The 21604-nt window shown below is 35.6% G+C and overlaps 1 protein-coding gene across 1 annotated transcript in view; it reads left to right on the top strand.

Moving 5' to 3' along the window:
- The first annotated feature begins 9409 nt into the window (after nt 1-9409).
- Nucleotides 9410-21604, top strand: part of LOC126970924 (serine protease inhibitor dipetalogastin) — a 91063-nt gene continuing 78868 nt past the window's right edge. The window contains exon 1 of the mRNA XM_050817057.1: nt 9410-9543. The gene's annotated coding sequence lies outside the window, so the exon portion shown is untranslated. The remainder of the gene's footprint in view (nt 9544-21604) is intronic.

Below are 21604 nucleotides of genomic sequence, written 5' to 3' on the forward strand. Positions count from 1 at the left end.
ACATATTATTTTCTTGAAGATTGCGGCACAGCTGTCTTAGGTTGTCTCAAAAGTATAATGATAAAACTTGGAACAAAAATATCATAAACGGACCAAGTACCTACATAGAAAATTATCGTGATTCCGAAGTCCATGCATAAGATGAAGGAGGAAAAAGCGGTAGATAAAAGTTAGGATTTTAGGCCATAAACTTGCTTGTTTAGCGAGCACACGTTGTACACGTTTTTTTTTAAAGATATTGAGTTTTTAAACCAATTTAGATAACAATTTGAATAAGTAAAATTTGAATTAGTTAAAAGGCTCCTGTTTCCATCAATTAATTTCTGGTATTGAATGCTAACTTGTTGAGTTCATTAATAATATTTACATATAATATCGTCAAAAATATGATTTTTAAAATATTTTGTATGCTGTCCGTACAAAACATGTTGTAAAACACATAAACTACTACCCGGGGCGAATAAAGAACAAAAAGTGGGGCAAAATAAGAATAAAATAATAAATTATTCGTTTTACTTATTTTCGAGACGAAACAGGAATAAAATCTGGGGCGAAACAAGAATTTTTTGTGTGGGGCGAAACTTTGCGGGGCGAAACAGGAACAAATCAAAAATCTAACAATGCTCCCAGCTCTTCAGTAATACGTGAGTGCTTAGTTAGTAAAATCGCTTTATTTAATGTATATATAATTTAATATATTTATGTATGCGTTAATTATTCCTAAAGTAAATTATTGTTAAGTTTTACTTCAATCGCACATAAAGGTTACACACACATACTTTTTATTTATTTATTTTTATAATAATTTACAAAATATGAAAATATAAAATACATTCTAAAAACCACAGAGGTTTGACCTCAATGCATTATTTAATCTTAGTCTACGCCTTATGTAACAAAATGTACAAAATAAATATAATAACTTAACAATAAATTCACAATCAAGTCACAATCGGCTAAAACTACATTACTTACATACTAATAACCTACAAGAAATCAACTACAGATAATATTATGTACCTTACTAATTCTAAGTACATACACGTAGCCAATACTTATTATTGAGTTAAATTTATATATACGTGAATATAAATTAAAAATGAATCGCCGAATTTTTTTTGAAGTGAAAACTTCTTTATCGGCGTTGAGCACTTTTCTTGGGATGGGTATAAAATGTTAAAATCGCGTCAGGACACGTGGCCTGATCGAAAATTCGTAAGACAGTCGTTGAAATTATAGATGAAAGATTTATACTTCTAACTAATTATACTTAGGTTATTCCAACTTAATGATCACACAGACATTGGATCAGTTGAATCATTGTGATTGCGAAGCCGAAACACCGCGAGGTCGAGGGATCGAATCGCAGCCGTGAAATATGTTTACACAATTTGGTATGTTCTAATGTGAGAACCCTCACTTCTGGGATTACTTTAACATTTTCATAAATACAGTTTATTTGCCAGAAAACCTCATGAGCGCTGTGGTGGTTCCTATCCCTAAGAATAAAACTCTCTCCAGTCTCAAAAACTATAGGCCAATTTCGTTAGGTACATATATAGGAAAAATACTGGAGATATTAATTTACCCGTAATTTAAAGATTGATGATGCGCAGTTTGATTTTCGACCCGGTCTCTCAACTGCTATCTGTGAAAAATATGCAGGGCAGCATGGCCTCAAATATAATGTAAAAAAACACAAATGATGGTGTTTGCGGCTAAAGGTCTAGAGAGAATTCCGATGGTCTTTTTAGACGGTGTATCCATAGACAGAGTGGACCGATTCAGGTACTTGGGGCATATTCTAACTAAGAATTTGTGTGATAACGGAGATATAGAACGCGAGCGTAGGGCCCTGGCTGTTTGTTGCAATATGCAGAGTGCAGTATAATAATGCATACCGCACTCTGATGAGACTGCCCAAATATTGCAGTGCGTCGGGCATATTTGCCGACTTGAGAGTCCCCGATTATTTCGCAGTGATAAGATCACGAGTTGCTGCTTTTTGGTCTCGCATTCGCGAATCCTAAATCGAAATTCTCAGTGTATGCTCTGAGCACCCAGAGATTCCTTTACTCAATTACTGGGTTTCGGTGCGTCGTGACATTAACCGGAAATAGTATTATCAGTACATTACTTTTTGTATGAAACCTCCTTTGGGGAAATTTTAGTTTTATGTTATTTTATTTAGTACTGTCATGTATAAAATGGTTAAGTACATCTTATTCTATTTTATTCAATTTACTGTTATGGGTTTGAGATGCCTGAAATATATCACATATTATTATTATTATTATATTAAACTGAAAACAATGCGGGATTCGAACCCGCGACCTCTCGCGTTCCGTGCGAGCACTCTTTCCAACTGAGCCAACCTTTCGAGTGACATATCGTTGATAAAATCAGTTTAGAGGTTCACGCAAAATGCTGATTTTACTTTTGGCATGTGTACTTTGTATGCACGCGATTTTTTATTTATGCTTGCATAATGCTTTTCGGCGCAGCTGTTCGGGTACATGTGGGGGGTCCTGTCCTGTCCCGACAGAAGAAGTGGTTCAAGGCGGCATTGAAAGTGAGACGTTGCCCGCATTGTTGCGGCAAGACAACAATCAAGAGATCTATCCATATTTCCTTCATTTCATTCACTTTTACTATACATTTCCGATGGCTTAAGACTACATTATACCCGAATACGTATATTTTTTTCTGTTCAGAGAACAGCGTCTGTGTGGTCAGCTAGTATAATAATAATTATTGATGACAATGACCCACCAAAAACGACCCCAGTTGCCAATTTATTGACATGAAGAATTTTTATTACTAGTTAAGTGCGAATATAACAAAGATTAAGTTTAAGCTCTGAGGATGTACACACTTGTACCTAGTTGTTACCTATGTAACACTGAAAATGTTTAGAAAATGAAAAACGGCGTAATGTAGAAAATTGCCGAAACTTTTATTGTTCTTCAAAGTAATCTCCGTTCCTCTCTACACATCGTCGCATTCGATGGAACCACTGAGAAAAGCTGTGGGCCCATTCTTCCTTAGGAGTATCTTCTATGGCATTTCCGTACGCCTTCACCGCATCTTCAGGGCTCGTAAAGCGAATACCTCGAAATTTACCTTTAGTTCTTGGGAATAATTAAAAGTCGCAGGGCGCCAGGTCAGGACTGTATGGCGGATGACTCATTGTCTCGACACCTGCCATAGTCAAATATTCAACAGTCCGTTTTGCGGAGCGCGCTGAAGCATTGTCGTGGTGACGGAGGATCCTGCTTCATGGGCGCTGCTGTCGAATTGGTTCAAGACAACAGGCAAACAGCGATTGACATACTAGTCTGCAGTAACTGTCCTTGCATCTTCTAACACAACTGTCGCGAAATGACTTTTCCGACCAAAGAATGAGGAAATCATCATTTTTCCTTGACTTCTTCCTTTCTTTACCTTAGTTGGCCGATCCTCGAAAGGAAGCACCCACTGAGCTGAGTATCTTTTGGTTTCGGCTTCGTAGCAATATATTCAGCTTTCATCACCTGTGACGATGTCAAATACATCATTTGAGTCACCGCCGTTGAACTTATCTAACATTTGGCAACACTAGTCCATGCGAAAGTGATTCTGGTCGTCGGTTAAAGTATGGGGAATCCATCTGGTAAAAAGCTTCCTGACGCCTAAATGTTCGTGTAATATTTTTTGAACTTGACTCATACCAATGCCAAGGCTTGCCCGTATCTGCTGATAGGTCACTTTCTTATCTTCCTCTATCATGCGTCGCACAGCACTGATGTTTACTTCAGCAGTCGCTGTTAAAGGACGTCCCTCACGCGGATCATCATTGAGATTGCTACGTCCACGCTTAAACTCGTTAAACCAATTGTAAATAGTGGCACGAGATAAGGCTTCATTAAGAAATGCTAATCGCAGCTTACCACAGCTTTGTTGTTGAGTAAGCCCACAACGAAAGTAATAATAAATCATTGACTGAAAATTTTCTCGCATTAGGTTAATTTTCACGTGTAACAAAAGTTTTAGATTTGCCACCAATTCACAAAAACAAATGACCAATGAGTGCAATATTTATTCTACATTAGGTTACCAAAGAGTTCTATTATTGAAATTGAAAAAAAGGTTTCATTAGCAATGTTTCTAACTGGCCAGTTCTAAACATTTTCATTGTTACCCACGTATTAACATTTGTAACGGATTCTAAAATGCATCTATTTGTACGATAAATTTCCATAGACTTTTGCTGTTTTAATATAAATAATGTTATAATATGTATTAAACATGCAACTATATATACTATATTAAATTTTTAACCAAAATTGCCGAACCTGCTCAACCCCAATATATAATAAATAATATGTAAATATTGGGGTTGGGCAGGTTATCAACTGTAAAGTAGATCCTGTAGATTGAGCCATAACCTGAAAATTGAACAAGACATACCAAAATGTACGATCCATGCGTCACACGAACGGTTGGCTCATTTTTTAAGAGCACTCGGACGGAACCCGAGAGGTTTCGTGTCTGAGTCCCGCATCGTTCATAAATTTTGGTCACAAATTTAATATAATTTGTGGCAGAAGTGAGGTATATCACTTAAAAATATTTTAATAAAAACACAACCGACTTCAAAAACGCTATTCCAAAACAATAGATATACCTACATCTACTCCAAAAATTACAATAATCGTAACTAGAGTTAGATTAATTAATTAGATTGTAAAAAAATACGATATATTCGAAGTCGGTTGTTTTTTTGTTAATTTTTTTTTTTTGATTTTTAGTGAATTTGCAATTTGATTACAGACAGAAATTCTACCACACATTGCACCCTTACTGTAAGTCGGTAAGGAGTCCCTGCATTGAATCATATTCGAATACGACAATTACTTGATCATAACTATGTTATGGTAGATGACTTAAATATCCGGATAGCATAAAAAAGTTTCGGCCGAATATCGTTAATTTGCTCCTAAGAATTGAAGAGTTCCGTTACTTTGTCATGGATTTCGTAATCAGAACCTAACCAAACTCTCACCAAACTATGTTTGAAGTATACCCTTTCCAATAAAAAAAGAATAATCGAAATCTATTGGCGCGATATTGAGTTATTCGTAAATTTATCATCCACTTTGCTATGTTTATATACGTATGTATAGCAAATTTAAGACTTTTATGGTTTTCTCATGGATGTTATTGTCAGATCTAGACCAAATTACACACAAAGCACCAGCTTTAAAAAAACAGTATTATCAAAATCGGTTCACCAAGTCGAAAGTTGTGAGGTAACACACATTAAAAAAATACTGACGAATTGAGAACCTCCTCCTTTTTTGAAGTCGGTTAAAAATAACAAATTGTTTATATATTGTTTGTATATTATACATACAATACTAAACGACCTCGTGTGCCGGATCGTCTCCTTCCCTCAAATATGTTTGAAGGGAGCGATGGCTAGTCCATGCATCAACTCGTGAACGGGTGATGCTTGTAGTGGCAGGTTATATTTAATAAATGTTATAGTTAATAAATTGTTTGTCACTGTAATATTGTTGAATGCAATAACTAATTGTGATAGTAATCACGACTATCATATTCACGAAGCATCCTTACACAAACAAAGAAATCAAGCTCAAGGTTGATGCATATATAATATGATAATTTATATTTATACAGTAAATTCTTTATTACTTTGATGCAGTAGGTACCTTAACTAATTTGTTATGTATATTACTGCCATTGTAAAAAACTCTATTTGATTGAAAAGAGTGTCCGTTGAGTTTCTTGTACGTTCTCCTCACGAGCCCATCTTTTAACGAACATAATATGGAAAATTAAGTCATTTAAAAGAAATATTTGTAGTGACGATTCAAAAGAGCTTAGTTTTAGCCTAAATGAATAAAGTTTATTTGACTTTGAAACATATAAGATTAGGAAAGTTAAGTTAAAAAAGTAAGGTCCTAATCCGCGTTGGATAACTAGATTCAACCATAAATATTGTAGAAGTAACATTTTGCTGATGTGATTCGCTCCACGAGAATTCGCCACATGGGGCGAATCACATTTGTCCCAAAAGATTTCACATCGTGATGACCACTACCGCTCTGTCAAGAGTGTAACGACGAAGAAGAAGAACATTTTACTGAAAGAAGACTTTATTTTAATTTAAAAAAACAATATGCTTAGTCATAGAAACCTAAAGTAATATTATATTGCATATTTATGTAAAATTCTCATGTAAGTGATTTTATGTTAAATCTTATAGGAATGTCTTTAAGCAGAGAAAATGTATACTTCATTTGTAGATTTTTAAATAATTACCTATTTTATGAAATGCCACCCGCAAGAGTTATTTTATTATGAACAGAACATTCTCCTTCAAGTCAGCAAGTACATAGTATAGGTACAGAATATCGGAATTTTCTGTACCTATATAATGCTGTTTCATCTGATTCCAGCCACCGAATTCCACCTTCGCACGACACGCCACAAATAAAGATATCTCCACCATCTGGATGCGTGGCGGTCCTCCACAGTGCGGTTTTTATCCACGTACTACAAACCTGTGGAATTAGCTTCCTTGTGCGGTGTTTCTGGGACGTAACGACATGGACACCTTCATAAAAAGCGCGTACACCTTCCTCAAAGGCCGGCAACGGTGCTATGATTCCTCTGGTGTTGCAAGAGAACGTGGGCGGCGGTGATCACTTAACACCAGGTGACCTCGTTTGTCCTCATTTTCCATAAGAAACTTAAATATATTAGTTTTAAGGGGATTTAAATCAAAACTATATTTTTTCATGAGGTCGATAGTAAGAACTGAAAAAGAAAGTAAGTAAGTAAGAAGAATGAAAAAAATCTACAAGTTTAAAAACGGCAGTGCATACCACGCCTGCGCACAAGCCTGGCTAAACTACGCCGTCATACAGTGGGGAAACACTGTAGATGCACACGAACTCTATATTAATATTAAACAAAAAGCAATCTGCAAACTTTTGTTTTCAAAAACTAAGTATTAATATTACAGTGCACATATTATATACTCGAAATATCTACTAAGTTTGTAAGAAAATACCCTAATCTTTACATCATAGACGCACACCGGCAGATCACCTCACTGTAAAAATAATCTTTTGCAAACTAAATCTAAATTAATATTACGCAGTACAGGTCCCTACCCAATGTCAATTAAAACTTATAATAAGTTATCAGTACACTTAAAAGCCGTAACCAATATTAAAAATATCATAAGCTCTTTGAAAAAGTTACTTTTGGAAAAAAAATTATGAATACTTATGGGACCAAAAATTTTGAATGTCTTCCCCTCTGTTGTTCATTGCTATGCGTTAAGAGGTGCATGTGATAATTTAGTACTTAAAATTTTTAGTTTTCACATTTTTGGTTGTGTTTTTGACACATTACCAATGCTTTGTTTTCTTTTGTTTTCCTTCGAAACAGTTTAGAATTTTCTTTTTGCTTTTTTAATTTCTTCAGATTGTTTTCTTATCGACTTTTTTCGGGGGTGTCTGTGTAGATGATCTTTTTTCCTGCCTCGACTATCTCTATCTTATAAATGAGATTGTAAGTTTGTTTGAAACGCTTTTACGCCGGAGCTGGAGGTACTAAACTGAATTTATAGTATGTGGTTACATTTTAATGTTTTCCTTTTTTTGAAACAATAGTATTAGTTTTATTGTTAATTGTTTCCTTATCAAAAACAATTATTAAATTATATTAAAGGGAGTATTTTTGTAGCATTCATGTTTACCATAATTATTATATATTTTAGAACAACAAATTGTAAATTCGTCAGGGGTAGTCCTGTTGCTATAGCACTTAAATCTACTTTAAATAAGAAGCATCTGTGTAGTATATCTGTACTGTTGTGCTGCCGATTAAAAAGTGTGGGTGCTGATGAAATTATATGCTGGTGTCACTGTGACGGACGCAGAAAAATTTTACGCTATAGCTTATTTTACGCTTAACTTTGTATTTTCACCGTTATGATTATTTTATTTAACTGACGTAAGATCGAAGAAATAACATGCAAATTTTTTGCAATTCTTAGGAACACTGAAAAATTTAAAAGCAATGAATTATCATAAGAGCTAAGATATTTAGTTTACTGCAAAATAAATAATAAAAACGTTTATTTTTGAATAACTATGATCCGTTGATTGTTAATAAACTTACAATCTAATTTTGTTAGTAATTGTATCTACTACTACTACTTGGCCAACATACCCACTGTCGGCTATCGCCACCAGAACTGTTACTGCTGCCTCGTATTCGGCGGAGTAGAGAAGCCACTTTTTGCGTAGTCCCGACCGTATGGGTTGCAGCTACTTCATCGTGAGTGCATGGCGCCTCATTAATAGAATTATTTACTGATTTAACTTGTTAATAACACATATCAGTGTAAGTATTATTTTAATTCGGATCTGTCACATTCGCAAATATTTTATTATTAAAGAGGTCAGCAATTTCTTGAGGGTTACTCAATGTAATTCCTTTGTATATTAATTTATCGGTGTTAGTGGAGAGAGATTTATTTTCACTTTTGTTTTCTTCATATAGAGTAACAAATCTTAGTAGAATTAACACTTAAAGATTCCTTTAAGTAATTAACACCAAATTCAATAAATTTTCTCGCCACTGAAGAACTTAGTTTTTTTTATTGTTGACAGCTATCCATGGTTAAGAAGGAACAATGATAATTTCACCATTTTTATCCATCTGTATGTCTGCAATAAAGTTAAGTGAGCCTTTGTGGATTTTTTTGTAAGAGGAGGATAAACGAGTTTACGGGTCACGGTCAGTGGGAGGCTCCTTTGCACAGGATGCCGGCTAGATTATGGGTACCACAACGGCGCCTATTTCTACCGTGCAGCAGTAATGTGTTAACATTACTGTTTCGTCTGAAGGGTGCCGTAGCTAGTGAAATTACTGGGCAAATGAGACTTAACATCTTTGGCTCAAGGTGACGAGCGTAATTGTAGTGCCACTCAGAATTTTTGGGTTTTTCAAGAATCCTGAGCGGCACTGCATTGTAATGGGCAGGACGTATCAATTACCATCAGCTCAACGTCCAGCTCGTCTTGTCCCTTATTTTCATTAAAAAAATGTACGAATGAAATTGCTTGTGTGTTTATGTGCATTATGTGTTCACCTGCAACTGTAAGAACATGATTCTTAGACTTTGTGTTATGATTTTATGAATTGATATTTGTATCCTGTGTGGACTTTGAATAAATAAATAAATAAATTGTCAAACTAGCTTTAAGATATGCTCATCATTTAGGTCTACGCTCCAAAACGTAGCATAAAAAATAGTACCAGGCACTCATAAAAGCTCAGAAGTTCGCATTTCGAAACTGCTTAGAAAACGGCGGGCATCTCTCATTAACCCAGAAAGTGGCAGTGAAATGCCGTGGTATAATAATGTGGGGAACTAGTGGCTCGGGTCCAGTCCGCCGCAGTGTCTCGTGGAGAACGCACGTGCTTGTGTTGTGAAAGTGTAGTGCTATTTACTGTTGAGTAAGTCGATTTTTTTTTACTTTTAAATTTACTCCCCATTATTTGATTTTTCGGAGATCTTTTTCTAAGCAGTATGTGACATTTTAAATTATTGAAACATAATTTTTTAAGCGTATTATTAATTTTCAAGTAGAGCTTAACCAACTTATATGGGATTCAATTATCGTAATTGACGCATGCATGTTGTGATAGAATGCATACATGCATGCTAAAAAAGATGTCATCTACTTAAAATAAACCTATTACCAAATACCAAGCGATGGCTGATAAGCTGTAAACAAACGGGTTTATTTGGTGGTGGTGATATATTTAAGTAGAAAATGGTTAAAATATGAAACAAAAAAATAACGAATTTTATTTTAGTAGGATTTTTTCTTATTTAAAAATTCGGAATTTACGAATTTTAACTATTATTATTTACTACCGATATATAAGTAATATATATATTTTTATATTTAATGTTTACGAATAGTTTTATTATGAAAAAAAACAAAAGAGAAAAGTTTTATTATGTTGTGTTCTTCTGTTAAGAATGACAATGTTTATCGTTAATTCATTCATTCATATTCATTCTTATTAAAATAGGGTTTTTAAATCATTATTCAACATCAAACTATAACACCTATTCAAATATATACCTCAGATCTGACGAAATTCAGCGGGCTTTTTTTATTTTCTTTTTATTAACTTCACCTGTATGTATGTTTGTTTGTAACCGACTCATGTGGGCACATTTTTGACCCACTTTAAACGGCCAGATTTCGTTAAAACTTCGTAGATTTATCGAGGACCGATGACAACACATTAATTTGATAAAATTATTCCATTTTTCAATTTGCAAAATAAGATTTTTGATAAATTAAATATTTTTTCATTTAGCGTCGATAAGTCGGGAATTTATGTTCATTTAAATTTCAACAATTATCTTTTCAACCAAAGCGTGTTTTTTAGTTTTCTTAAACTATTTTTATTTTTAGTAAAAATTTTGTAAAAATTGACAAATTTGAAAATCAGAGTTTGGATAAAATTAGTCACGCATATTTTAATGAATTAAATAGTAGAGCTTAGATTATTTGTTCAAGTGCGCTATGTCGTAGCAATGCAAATATATTAAGTCGACATACTTTATTAGAAAGTATATATAAAGCAGAGAAAATACTATGCCAGCATCTATCATAATATTCAAATTCAAATTCAAATATTTTTATTCAAAATAGGATGTGACATCACTTATTGAAAGTCAAAAAACTACCACACAATCCAAAATAAATGCCTCAGACCTGAGAAGAATGGGCGCAACAAACTCAGCGGGCTTTTTTTTTCATCGAATAAATATGTTTACAAAGTAATATTGTACAATTAAACTTATTATTTAGTAGCCTGAGGGCGGTCACTCCATTCCCAATCTGTGGTATCATTAAGAAAGTCATTTATGTTATAGTAACCTTTACCACACAAACGTTTTCTAACAATTCTTTTGAATAACGTTCTTTGGAATACTTTTGTTTTATACATTTTCTGGGACCTTGTTGTAAAAGCATATACATCGCCCCACAAAAGACTTACTAACTCGACTTAGCCGAGTAGTAGGCACCACAAGTTTATGTCTGTTCCTGGTGTTAACATTATGGTTATGACAGTTTTTGGCAAATTCACTTATGTGCCTATGAACATAAAATAATAATATGTAGCATATATAATATTGTCCCGACCTCTTTTTAATATTCTTGCAAAATTGGAATTAAATATATACAGTATATACCTAGTCCAGCCATAAGTTCTGTTACAAATGAAAATGCATGTTTTTAAAATGAAGTAATGTAATATTATTAAAATTTATACCTACATATTTATTAACGTCTCAGCAAAAAATAAAAAAATATTCTATTCGAAATGACCACCTTTAGCTTTTATACATGCCTTTAATCTGTTTGGCCAAGAATCTATGGATTTACACACTGTTTCCAAGGGAAATTTCGCCACTGCGTGCTCCAAAGATTTTTTAAGAAAGTCAATGTCGCCGTGTCTTTTAGAGCAGGCCATGTCCTCTAAAACTGACCATAATTTGAAGTCTAAAGGGTTGAGGTCTGGGCTAGATGAAGGCCAGTCTTCAACTCTTATAAAGTCCAGAACGTTGGTTTCATTCCTGGCTTGGGTAGTTCGTGCCTTGTGACGAGGTGCAGAGTCCTGTTGGAAAGTCCACGATACATTTTTAAAAAGTGTATTGCTGAGAGGTTTCACAGCATGATCCAAGACTGTATCTTGATACACTTTGGCTGAAGTTTTCACTCCTTTTTCACAAAAATGTAGTTTTGTCACTCCTTGAAAAGACCTCCCCCACCAAACCATAACTGACGCAGGATGATGATCACGTTGTACCTTTCCAACAACTTGAACAGCATCTTTGGAACTGTGAGCGTACACTTTATCATTTTGCTTATTGTAGTGTTCTTCAATTGTGAAAATTTTTTCTTCGGTAAAGAGGATATTTCTGTGCCTTTCACCTGCGTATCGTGACAGAAGGCGTTTTGATCAATCCACTATCTTTAATTGTAAAGATTGATTTAGGGCATGTCCTGCATATCGGCGATAAGCACCGAGCTTCAGGTCTTGTTTAATTTTACGAGACAGAGTCCTAGCGGGAATCTTCATTTCACGCGCTAAGATTTTTTGCTTCCTAATGAGGTTTCAACGAATTCTGGCTTTAACAGCAGTAACAGCCTTTGTAGTTCTAACAACACGCGAATGCCCTATCTTTTCTGGTCTTCGACAGGCGAAGTGTTGCTGTATCTGTTGATAGTACGATATACGAACATACGGCTGATAACAAGCTTTTGAAGTGTCTTGAATATGATCGACGGCTCCATACCCATGCACAAGCAATTACTGTAACCCTATTTTATTTAACACCCCATTCCATATTATAATTTGAAAATGAACACAAAAAATATGTGAAATGGCGCAAAAACTAAATAAGTTTTTTAAATAATATACGTTTTTCATTTTCAAAATAATGTAAAATTTAAAAAAGTTTTTATGTGACAGTATTTATGGCCAGACTAGTTATTATATATATATATACATTCAGTGTCCACATATACCACAGTGTCTGAAGACGAAGGTTTTCAACCAGTATGTGTTGCCAGTGATGACTTACGGTACGCAGACGTGGTCGCTAACTATGGGCCTTATGAGAAAGCTCATGGTCGCTCAGAGGGCAATGGAGAGGGCTATGCTCGGAGTTTCCCTGCGAGATTGAATCAGAAAAGAGGAGATCCGTAGGAGAAGTTGCCGACATAGTCCAAATGATTCCGGAACTGAAATGGAGCAGTGGGCAGGGCACATAGTTCGAAGGACAGATCTGGTCAAGATCGCCGGGATACGTTGGATAAGGGCAGCGCAGGACCGATCGTCGTGGAAATCCTCGGGGGAGGCCTTTGTCCAGCAGTGGACGTCTTCCGGCTGATGATGATGATGATATATTCAGTAGTTATTACGCTATTTCCATAAGTTGTGTTAAAGTTAGCTGGTTATCATGAACACTACCATTATATGGGACATACATGTAAAATAATGTACGTTTTTATCATGTTTTAAATAGTTTGGTCTTTTCTTAAAACTTGACTGTTTTCCGCTTTTTAAATAAGCTACTAGAAAAATAGCTGCGGCAGAAAAAAAGACTAAATTGTTATCTAGTGCCAAAAATATTCAACATTATAGACTGGCTTAGAGACGAGAGGAAGTTCAGTTAAGGAGCCCTTAAAAATAAACTAAAGGAAGTTTTTATTAAGAACTCTTTGACTGATTGCCGATTGATTATTGTTGATCGTTAGTTTAGCTGTTGAGTTTATTTTTTTACACTTTTTTTCCGTTATTTTTTCTTTTTCCAAAATGGTACTTAATTACGTTTAGTAGGTAAGTAAATGCATTGGTTTTAATTTTATGTACAAAAGCGCCAGCTCACCATCGATAGTCGGTTTTTTTAATGAAATAAGGAACGAGACAAAAAGGACGTTCAACTGATGGTAATTAATACGACTTGCCCATTTCAATAGTCAGTGTCGCTCAGGATTTTTGAAAAACTCAAAATTTCTGAGCGCCACTACAATTGCGCTCGTCACCTTGAAACATAAGATGTTAAGTCTCATTTTCCCAGTAATTTCACTAGCCACGGCGCCCTTCATATCGTAACTCAATAATGCTTACACATTACTGCTTCACGGCAGAAATAGGCGCCGTTGTTGTACCCATAATCTAGCCGGCATCCTGTGCAAAGGAGCCTCCAACTGCTGAATATTAATTTAATGCTTATTTGTGCATCTAACTGTATAAAAAACGCCTGCCTCGCGAGGCTCGTCTCTGTGTTTCAAGTCACTACATCCTCGCCGCCGCGCGAGCCCATGTGCCCAGTGTGGATGCGGTTACTGACAATAGATGTAAGGGGGAGTCTTTGTCCTGCAGTGGCCGTTTTTGGCTGAAGTGGCGCCTATTGTTAAAACTTTCGTGAGACATTATTTACTTACTTATCGATACGGCTTTACTCACGTTTTTGTCGGTGTAGGTACCGACTAGTTTCAGACCTTAGTGTAGTGGGTTCGGGATAACATCCCGTCTCTTACTGCAGTCTTGGCCTCGTAGTGCGCGGCTGGACAGGGCGGGGGACGCGGGGTGCGCCTGTGGTGATGACGAGCACGGTATCACTGACACTATGTGGAGTTATGTTGGTGTCCACGGGTGCACAAAATGTACTCACAATCTCCACTCCGCGATCATCAGCAGTATGGGTCTTATTGCGAGATGTATTTAGTAACACTGGTTTCGAAATTGGCTGCAGAGCCCAACCCTTGTCTCTATTAAAATAAGGTCGACGGTCAATTTCCATGGCTTCCATCGTTCCCGGTTACGTTCCGCGTTCTAACTTTAACATCCATCAATTCTCGTCTGGAAAACATAAATACCTCAACATTTCTAACTACTTTCTTCTAATCGTTAATATTAGACAAATCCTCATGGAGTCAAACTTTAATATCTAAATCTTCACCATCAGCGTTCGTATATATATTTTCTTCCACTGTAAAACCAGGTCAGTGAAAATCTAAAAAAAACTTAAGAGACACAATTTTATATGAGAACGGAAGTGAGGGTTATCACTTTAAAAAAAATTACAAATTGTTTAGATGTCAAACAGCGACATCTCAAGTCAATTTCCTTACATGCAAATATTGGGGTTAAGCAGGTTATAAACTGTAAGTAGATCCTGTAGATGCAGCCACAACCTGAGAGTTGAACAAGACATAATATCAAGATTTATGTTACGTCACTCGAACGGCTGGATCAGTCGGAGAGCGCACGCACGGAACGCGAGAGGTCGCGGTTTCGAGTCCCACATCGTTCATAAATTTTGTTTATAATTTTTATTTGTGTAATTAATAAATTTTGCAAAAAATGGCAGGAAAACTCTCCGTAGATTTTTCCTGGTTACGTTCCGCGTTATCACTTTAACATCCAACAATTCTTGTGTGATTCCTCAAGTAATTTAAGTTGATTCGTCTTAAGTATAGCTACCTGTTTCATTTCCGACCACGTTACCCAAAACATCTTAATAAGAACACTCACAGTTCATTGACTTATGATAATATCGTGATTAAGATTGCATATTTCTTTTATTGACAGACTGACAGGTTGCAATTCGCGAGATTTATTTCGGGATATCGAATCAACATTATCATTACTAAGAGAAGTATTAATATGTAGGTATGTATTATATTTTGCATCGCCTTTCTTTTAAGTAGATAACAATCTCTTAATTTAAAGATACAGCTTTGTATTTAGGTTTAATTGATGACATGGCTTTGAAAATACTGGAAATGAATATCTTTTTTCTCAAGGTGACGAATACGTATACAGTGTTAAAACGTTTAGTTTTTGGATTTTTAAGAACTTAAACTACATCGCTAGTGGTCGCTAACTATGGGCCTTCTGACGAAGCTCATTGTCTGTCCGAGCTTCTATGCTCGAAGTTTCCCTGCGAGATCGAACCAGAAATGAGGAGATCCGTAGAAGTACAGAAAATGGCCCAGATGGTTGCGAAACTGAAGTGACAGTGGGCAGGGCATATAGCTCGACAGACATATGGCGGTTGGGTCAGTAAAGTCCTCGAATGGCGACTACGTACCGGGAGACGTAGTGTTGGTAGGCCCCCCACAAGATGGACCGACGATCTAACAAGATCGCCGGAACACGTTGGATGAGGGCAGCGCAGGACCGATCATCATGGCGATCTTTGGGGGAGGCCTTTGTCCAGCCGAGGACGTCTTTCGGCTGATGATGATGATGAAACTAGGTCGCATTTCAATGTTTCAGGTGTATTCTCAAGGAATCAATTTCGGAAAAAAATATTCACATATTTACTATGTATAACAACCCATATGGCCTAGTGGTACTCTACCTCAGCTAGAGGTCCCGGGTTCCCGGTAAATGCAAACATCTATATGATAAATATATGGATGTTTGTTTCCGAATCATGGACATTTATTTGTATTTATGTATGCATAAGTAAGTATATCTTATTAAATATAACATCGTTGTATTGCATACCATAGCACAGGCTATGCCTAGTTTGGGGCATGATAATATATGTAAAAGTATGTCAATAAGTTATTTTATATGTAAGAGTAAGAAGGAAGTGGTAAGGTAGCCGCTCATTGATATCCACAAAACAAGAGATGCGTTGCTGGTCTTTAAGATGGCAGTATGATCTATTCTCGAAAGTTCCTAAGTTTTACTGGGTCCAGTATCTCGTATTTAATGTCTCTTGCGAAGCTGTTCAAAATATTGAGTTCAATCAATCATCCAGGGGTCGTAATGGGAAGGGCGCATCACGTCTTGATCAACTATTCAATTGTTTCACATAAAAAAACCAACCTGATCGTAAAATTATTATGAAATACATTATTGAAAACGATTAAAAGAGCTTCATATATCAATTTTATTCATAAAAATCGTGTCACGTCATTTGTCCGTGATGAACTCTTTATTTTGCAGTTTGATCCAACTTGAGAAATAGGATAGTTTTTATTTCGATTCGTGGCTGCTAATATTTTTTAACTTTAAATTTTATTTCAGTATGAATAATTCTTCAAGATACATTTGTGACGCACACTGACATTATATATATATTTATAAATAATTATTTTATATGCATTTAAGTGTTTTAAAGGTGAAGCGAAACCCAACGGTCACCATATATCCTAGCATTTTTATAAAATTTATTATTAAAGTTTTACAGTTATTTGTAAATTATTTGATTATTCAATGTTGCAATTTACAGTTAACTGTTAACTATAAATGAATCGCTTTGGGCACTGTAATAAACTAAGACAATCTGTAATGAATAAATTAAATCTTATCGCCTATTTATTCTCTGAGTTAACTGTTAAGTTGTGTTTAAGCAACCGTGGTTTTATTGATGTCCACACACTATACTTTTAATATTACTGATTTTGATATATTGCTTTTTTTATTGAACATAAGGGATGAGACGAGCAGGACATTACAATGTAGTTTTTTTTATGGAATAAGAGGACAAACGAGCGTACGGGCCACCTGTTGTTAAGTGATCACTGCCGTCCACAATCTCAACACCAGAGGCCTTAAGGAAGGTGTACGCGCTTTTTTTGAAGGTACTCATGTCGTATCGTCCCGGAAACACCGCACAAGGAAGTTCATTCCACAGCTTTGTAGTACGTAGAAGAAAGCTCCTTCAAACCGCACTGTGGACGACCGCCACACATCCAGATGGTGGGGATGATATCCTAACTTGTGGCATGTCGTGCGAAGGTGGAATTCGGCGGCAGGAATTAGGTTAAACAGCTCTTCGGAACACTCCCCGTGATAAATGCGGTAGAAGACACACAATGAAGCGACGTCTCTACGCAACGCCAAGTGATCCAGCCGTACACAGAGCACTGGGTCCCCGACAATTCGAGCTGCTCTGCGTTGCACGCGGTCAAATGGATGGAGTACACTGGTGAATTTATAATAATCATAATCTTTATTTGAATACGAAAACAACCATTATACAGCTTCTTAATCTATACAATTTATTAAACGCAATATAACTAATTAATATTCAAAGTTACCTTTCATTATTATAGGTAACTGAGTGGCTGTCATTAAACTGATCAACAGCCGTTCCCAATATTCAGTCTATCTTTTACTTGAGATAAAAATCGTAACTATCGTTGACTTTTCTGTCCCAATAAACTTATCGACGGTGACTCACCTTATCCGTACACGCTGTCTGTCAATGAGACGACGTATAGCTAACCAGCGATAGAAGTTTGTATGGAAATTGCAATTCACGCGTCCCAGAGTGCCAGAGTTTGGTGAGTCAACATCTCGTGAGGATGCCCCGTGTAAAGGCGAAACACATGTCGAATTGCTTACAGATAAATATTAGCGGAATTAACACTAAAGAAAACTCAAAACATTTGGATAATTACATTTTGCGTAAAAGTTACATTTTTATAACTATTATTTTTGATAACCCGACGTTTCGAGACCTTTCCAGATCACGTTTTCAGGAGGACAGTCCATCTGGAAAGGTCTTTTACACAATATCTAATGTAAAACAAAGTAACAATAACACACGTTTTAATTCTTTAAAAAGTGTTCTGTTTAAATGTGAAACACTCGCATTAATTTAATTATTAATTAATTTAGTTAGTTCTAGCACATAACTCGTAGTTATATCGGATGCAATGCCCCTAAGCAATATAATCATATATACTGTGAAAGTAACTAAAGTTAATTAAGCAAGCTCTGTCTATGCCAGTTAATTGCCTTATCTGTTAACGGCTGATTTATACACTATTGAATTGGCGAGATCGATATTTCAATCCTTTTCCAACTGTTTGTATTTTAATAACTAAACTATCGATAGTACTGAACTAAGAAAATTTATTGAGGCAGGTGTTATTTTGATACCCAAGAATATATAAATGTTACGAGTTATATTAAGTATTAATTAAATCTACTTTAATGACAATGTAAACTCCATAAATAAAGCAGTGATAGTACGAAAATATCACGACATGTACCTAACGGTAATGAAACTGCAAACCGTATTGACGCAACAGGAAGAGTGTGAGGGGGTGAAAGGGGAATGGGAGGGGGCTTCACGTTCCAGAGATAAAGTGGCCTTGTAGTAGTATTATAACCTGAACAAAATGTAGGATAATTTATGAATACACAGGACCTAGATTGTCAAAAATGCATCATCAACCAATGCAATGCGTTACTACTGGGAGGCTCTGTTGTACAGGATGCCGGCTAGATTATGGGTACCACGACGGTACCTATTTCTGCCGTGAAGCAGTAATGTGTAAGCATTATCTTGATGTAACGAGCACAATTGTAGTGCTGCTCAGAAGTTTTGGGCTTTTCAAGAATCCTGAGCGGCACTGCATTGTCAATGGCAGGGCGTGTGAATTACAATCAGCTGAACGTCCTGCTCGTCTCGTCCCTAATTGTCATAAAAAAAATAATAAACAGTAAATCCATCGAGCCAGTTATAAAATATTTGTCAATAAAACGAATTCCAATTGATAAGGCGAACTACTAACATTGGTTAAATTAAATCTTAACAGCCAATTACTGGTACAATGACCTCGTTAGCTTGAATAGCAAGATTAAGGTCAGTGAAGAAAGTACGTCGTGTTCATTCAATATTGGTCACAAAGATCGCTTCGAGCTTTTGACCACAGTCAATAAACAATTTTAAAAGTTAAATGTGTATATAAGTCTTATTTTCGAATATAATTACGTTAAACCTTCTGAAATTACCCTGACGAAAGTTTAATTTTATTTATAACCTTTAAAATTCTTTATTTACCGTTAAAAGTGAGTTTATGTTATTGAAGAACCAACACAAATTCAAATAAATCTTATTCACTGTAAAACTTATAAGTTATTTAGTGCAAGTCAGGATGAAGTACAAAAGTTACAATAGCATTCAAATGAGTATAACAATATTCATTAACAAAATTAAAAAACAAACACCAACTACACTGGCCTTCAAAAGTAAGTATCACACTTTTAAGATTGGGATAACGTTTTAAGTTCACAAGATATACTTTCGAAATAAAATGGACTCCAAAGAGAATTTAATTTTGTACATAAAAACTTTATAGTCGATAACCTTATTTTAAGAATTGGCTGAAAAAAAACTTCAAAAACAAAACCGTTCCTTTTTCAAAGTGGACGTTTCTGAATTACAATTTTACCATTCATATTTTTCTTTATGTTTTAAATTTTTTTCAAGGTCGATGGGACTTGTTTTAAAAATTTATGCTAAAAAGCACATAATATTTATTTATCATGCCTCTTTCAGTTGAAGAATGTGCTAGGATCATGGCTTTTCTGGAACTAGGCATCAGTATGCGTCGCACTGCAAGAATGGTGGGTGTGACGGTACGAACGGTCCAGAAGGTAAAGCGAAGGTACGAAGAGACTGGACACCATCTGAGGAGACCTTGTAATGGCAGACCCAGGTGTACCAGTGCCCGAGAAGATCGTTATATTATTTCCACTGTGTTAAGAAATCGACACCAAAATGCAGTTGAAGTCCAGCAACAGCTACTTCAGACCCGGAGGGACTACATTAGTGACAGTACAGTGAGAAGAAGACTTGCTGAAGCAAATTTAAAACCCCGAAGACCAGCAAGTGGCCCAAAACTCGAGAGACAGCATCGAGTAGCGAGACTGCGATACGCCCGTGAACTCATACTGTGGGATGAAGAAGAATGGTCAAGAATTTTGTTTGCAGATGAGTCTCGATTCTCCCTTTACACTTCTGATGGAAGGCGAAGTGTATACAGGCGACCTGGTGAGCGATACCTTCAAGCCTGCATCTCAGAAAGAGTCCAATACGGTAGAGGCAGTGTACATGTATGGGCTGGCGTATCTTATCGGCTCGGCTTATATCGTACAAGAGTATATTCAGGAGGTCGGTATCAGCGTGATGGCTTGGCCATCAAGAAGTCCTGATCTCAACCCGTTTGAACACGCCTGGGATGAGCTTGGGAGGCTAGTCAGAAATCGCAGACCACCACCTACTACCCTCAGGGTACTAAAGCAGGCCCTGGTAGAAGAATGGGAGAATATTCCCCAACATCGGCTCCGAAACCTAGTGTTCAGTATGCCAAACCGGCTCGAAGCTGTAATCAATCAGAGCTCGAGGAGGCAATACCAGTTATTAAAAATTAAATAACATGTAATACATTTTAGTTGAATTTTTTTACACTAAACTAAAAATGTCTATTTTCATTGTTTTATCTTTTTTAAGTTAAAAATGTTACTAATGTATAATTTTAGTTTCTAAGAATTAAAGCCTATAAAATTTGCAACAAAACGTTTTTAATCTTAAATCTCTACCTTCTATAGTTAAGAAAAAAAATTAATTTGAAAAGTGTGATACTTACTTTTGCAGGCCAGTGTATCATCATTCAAATAATCTTTCACATTATAATAGGCCTTAGATGTTAATTTATTTTTTACGATACATTAAATTTTTTAACTTGGTAATATTTTAATATCATTTGGGAGTTTATATAAAATATAACACAGTCCACTTTAAAAGATTTTGCAATTTTACGGAGCCTAGTATGTAGATGGAATTGCGAGCTTATGTTTGTTTCGAGTATTGACATTATGTACCTACATCATTATTATTTTTAAATAGGATAATATGTTTATGAGTGTACAGAAAGAAATTAATTCCAAAAATATTCTTGTGGATTGGTAGGAATTAATTGCGAACAGTTCCTTAAAATTACAAAGACAATATAAATAAATTATTATTTAAGCATCAAACAAAATGCAATATCTTATTATTTTGTGCACATTTGAATACAATCATTAAAAGTAAGCACTTCTTCATTATTCATAAATCACGTTAAAACCGTAAGATTACGTAAATTTCGTAAAACTGATCAGAGGTCGTTGTACCCAAATACTAGTTCATACTGAGAAAATGTATTCTTGAACTTGAGCTTCATCT

Source organism: Leptidea sinapis, chromosome 22, assembly GCF_905404315.1.
Source record: "Leptidea sinapis chromosome 22, ilLepSina1.1, whole genome shotgun sequence".
NCBI lineage: Eukaryota > Metazoa > Arthropoda > Insecta > Lepidoptera > Pieridae > Leptidea > Leptidea sinapis.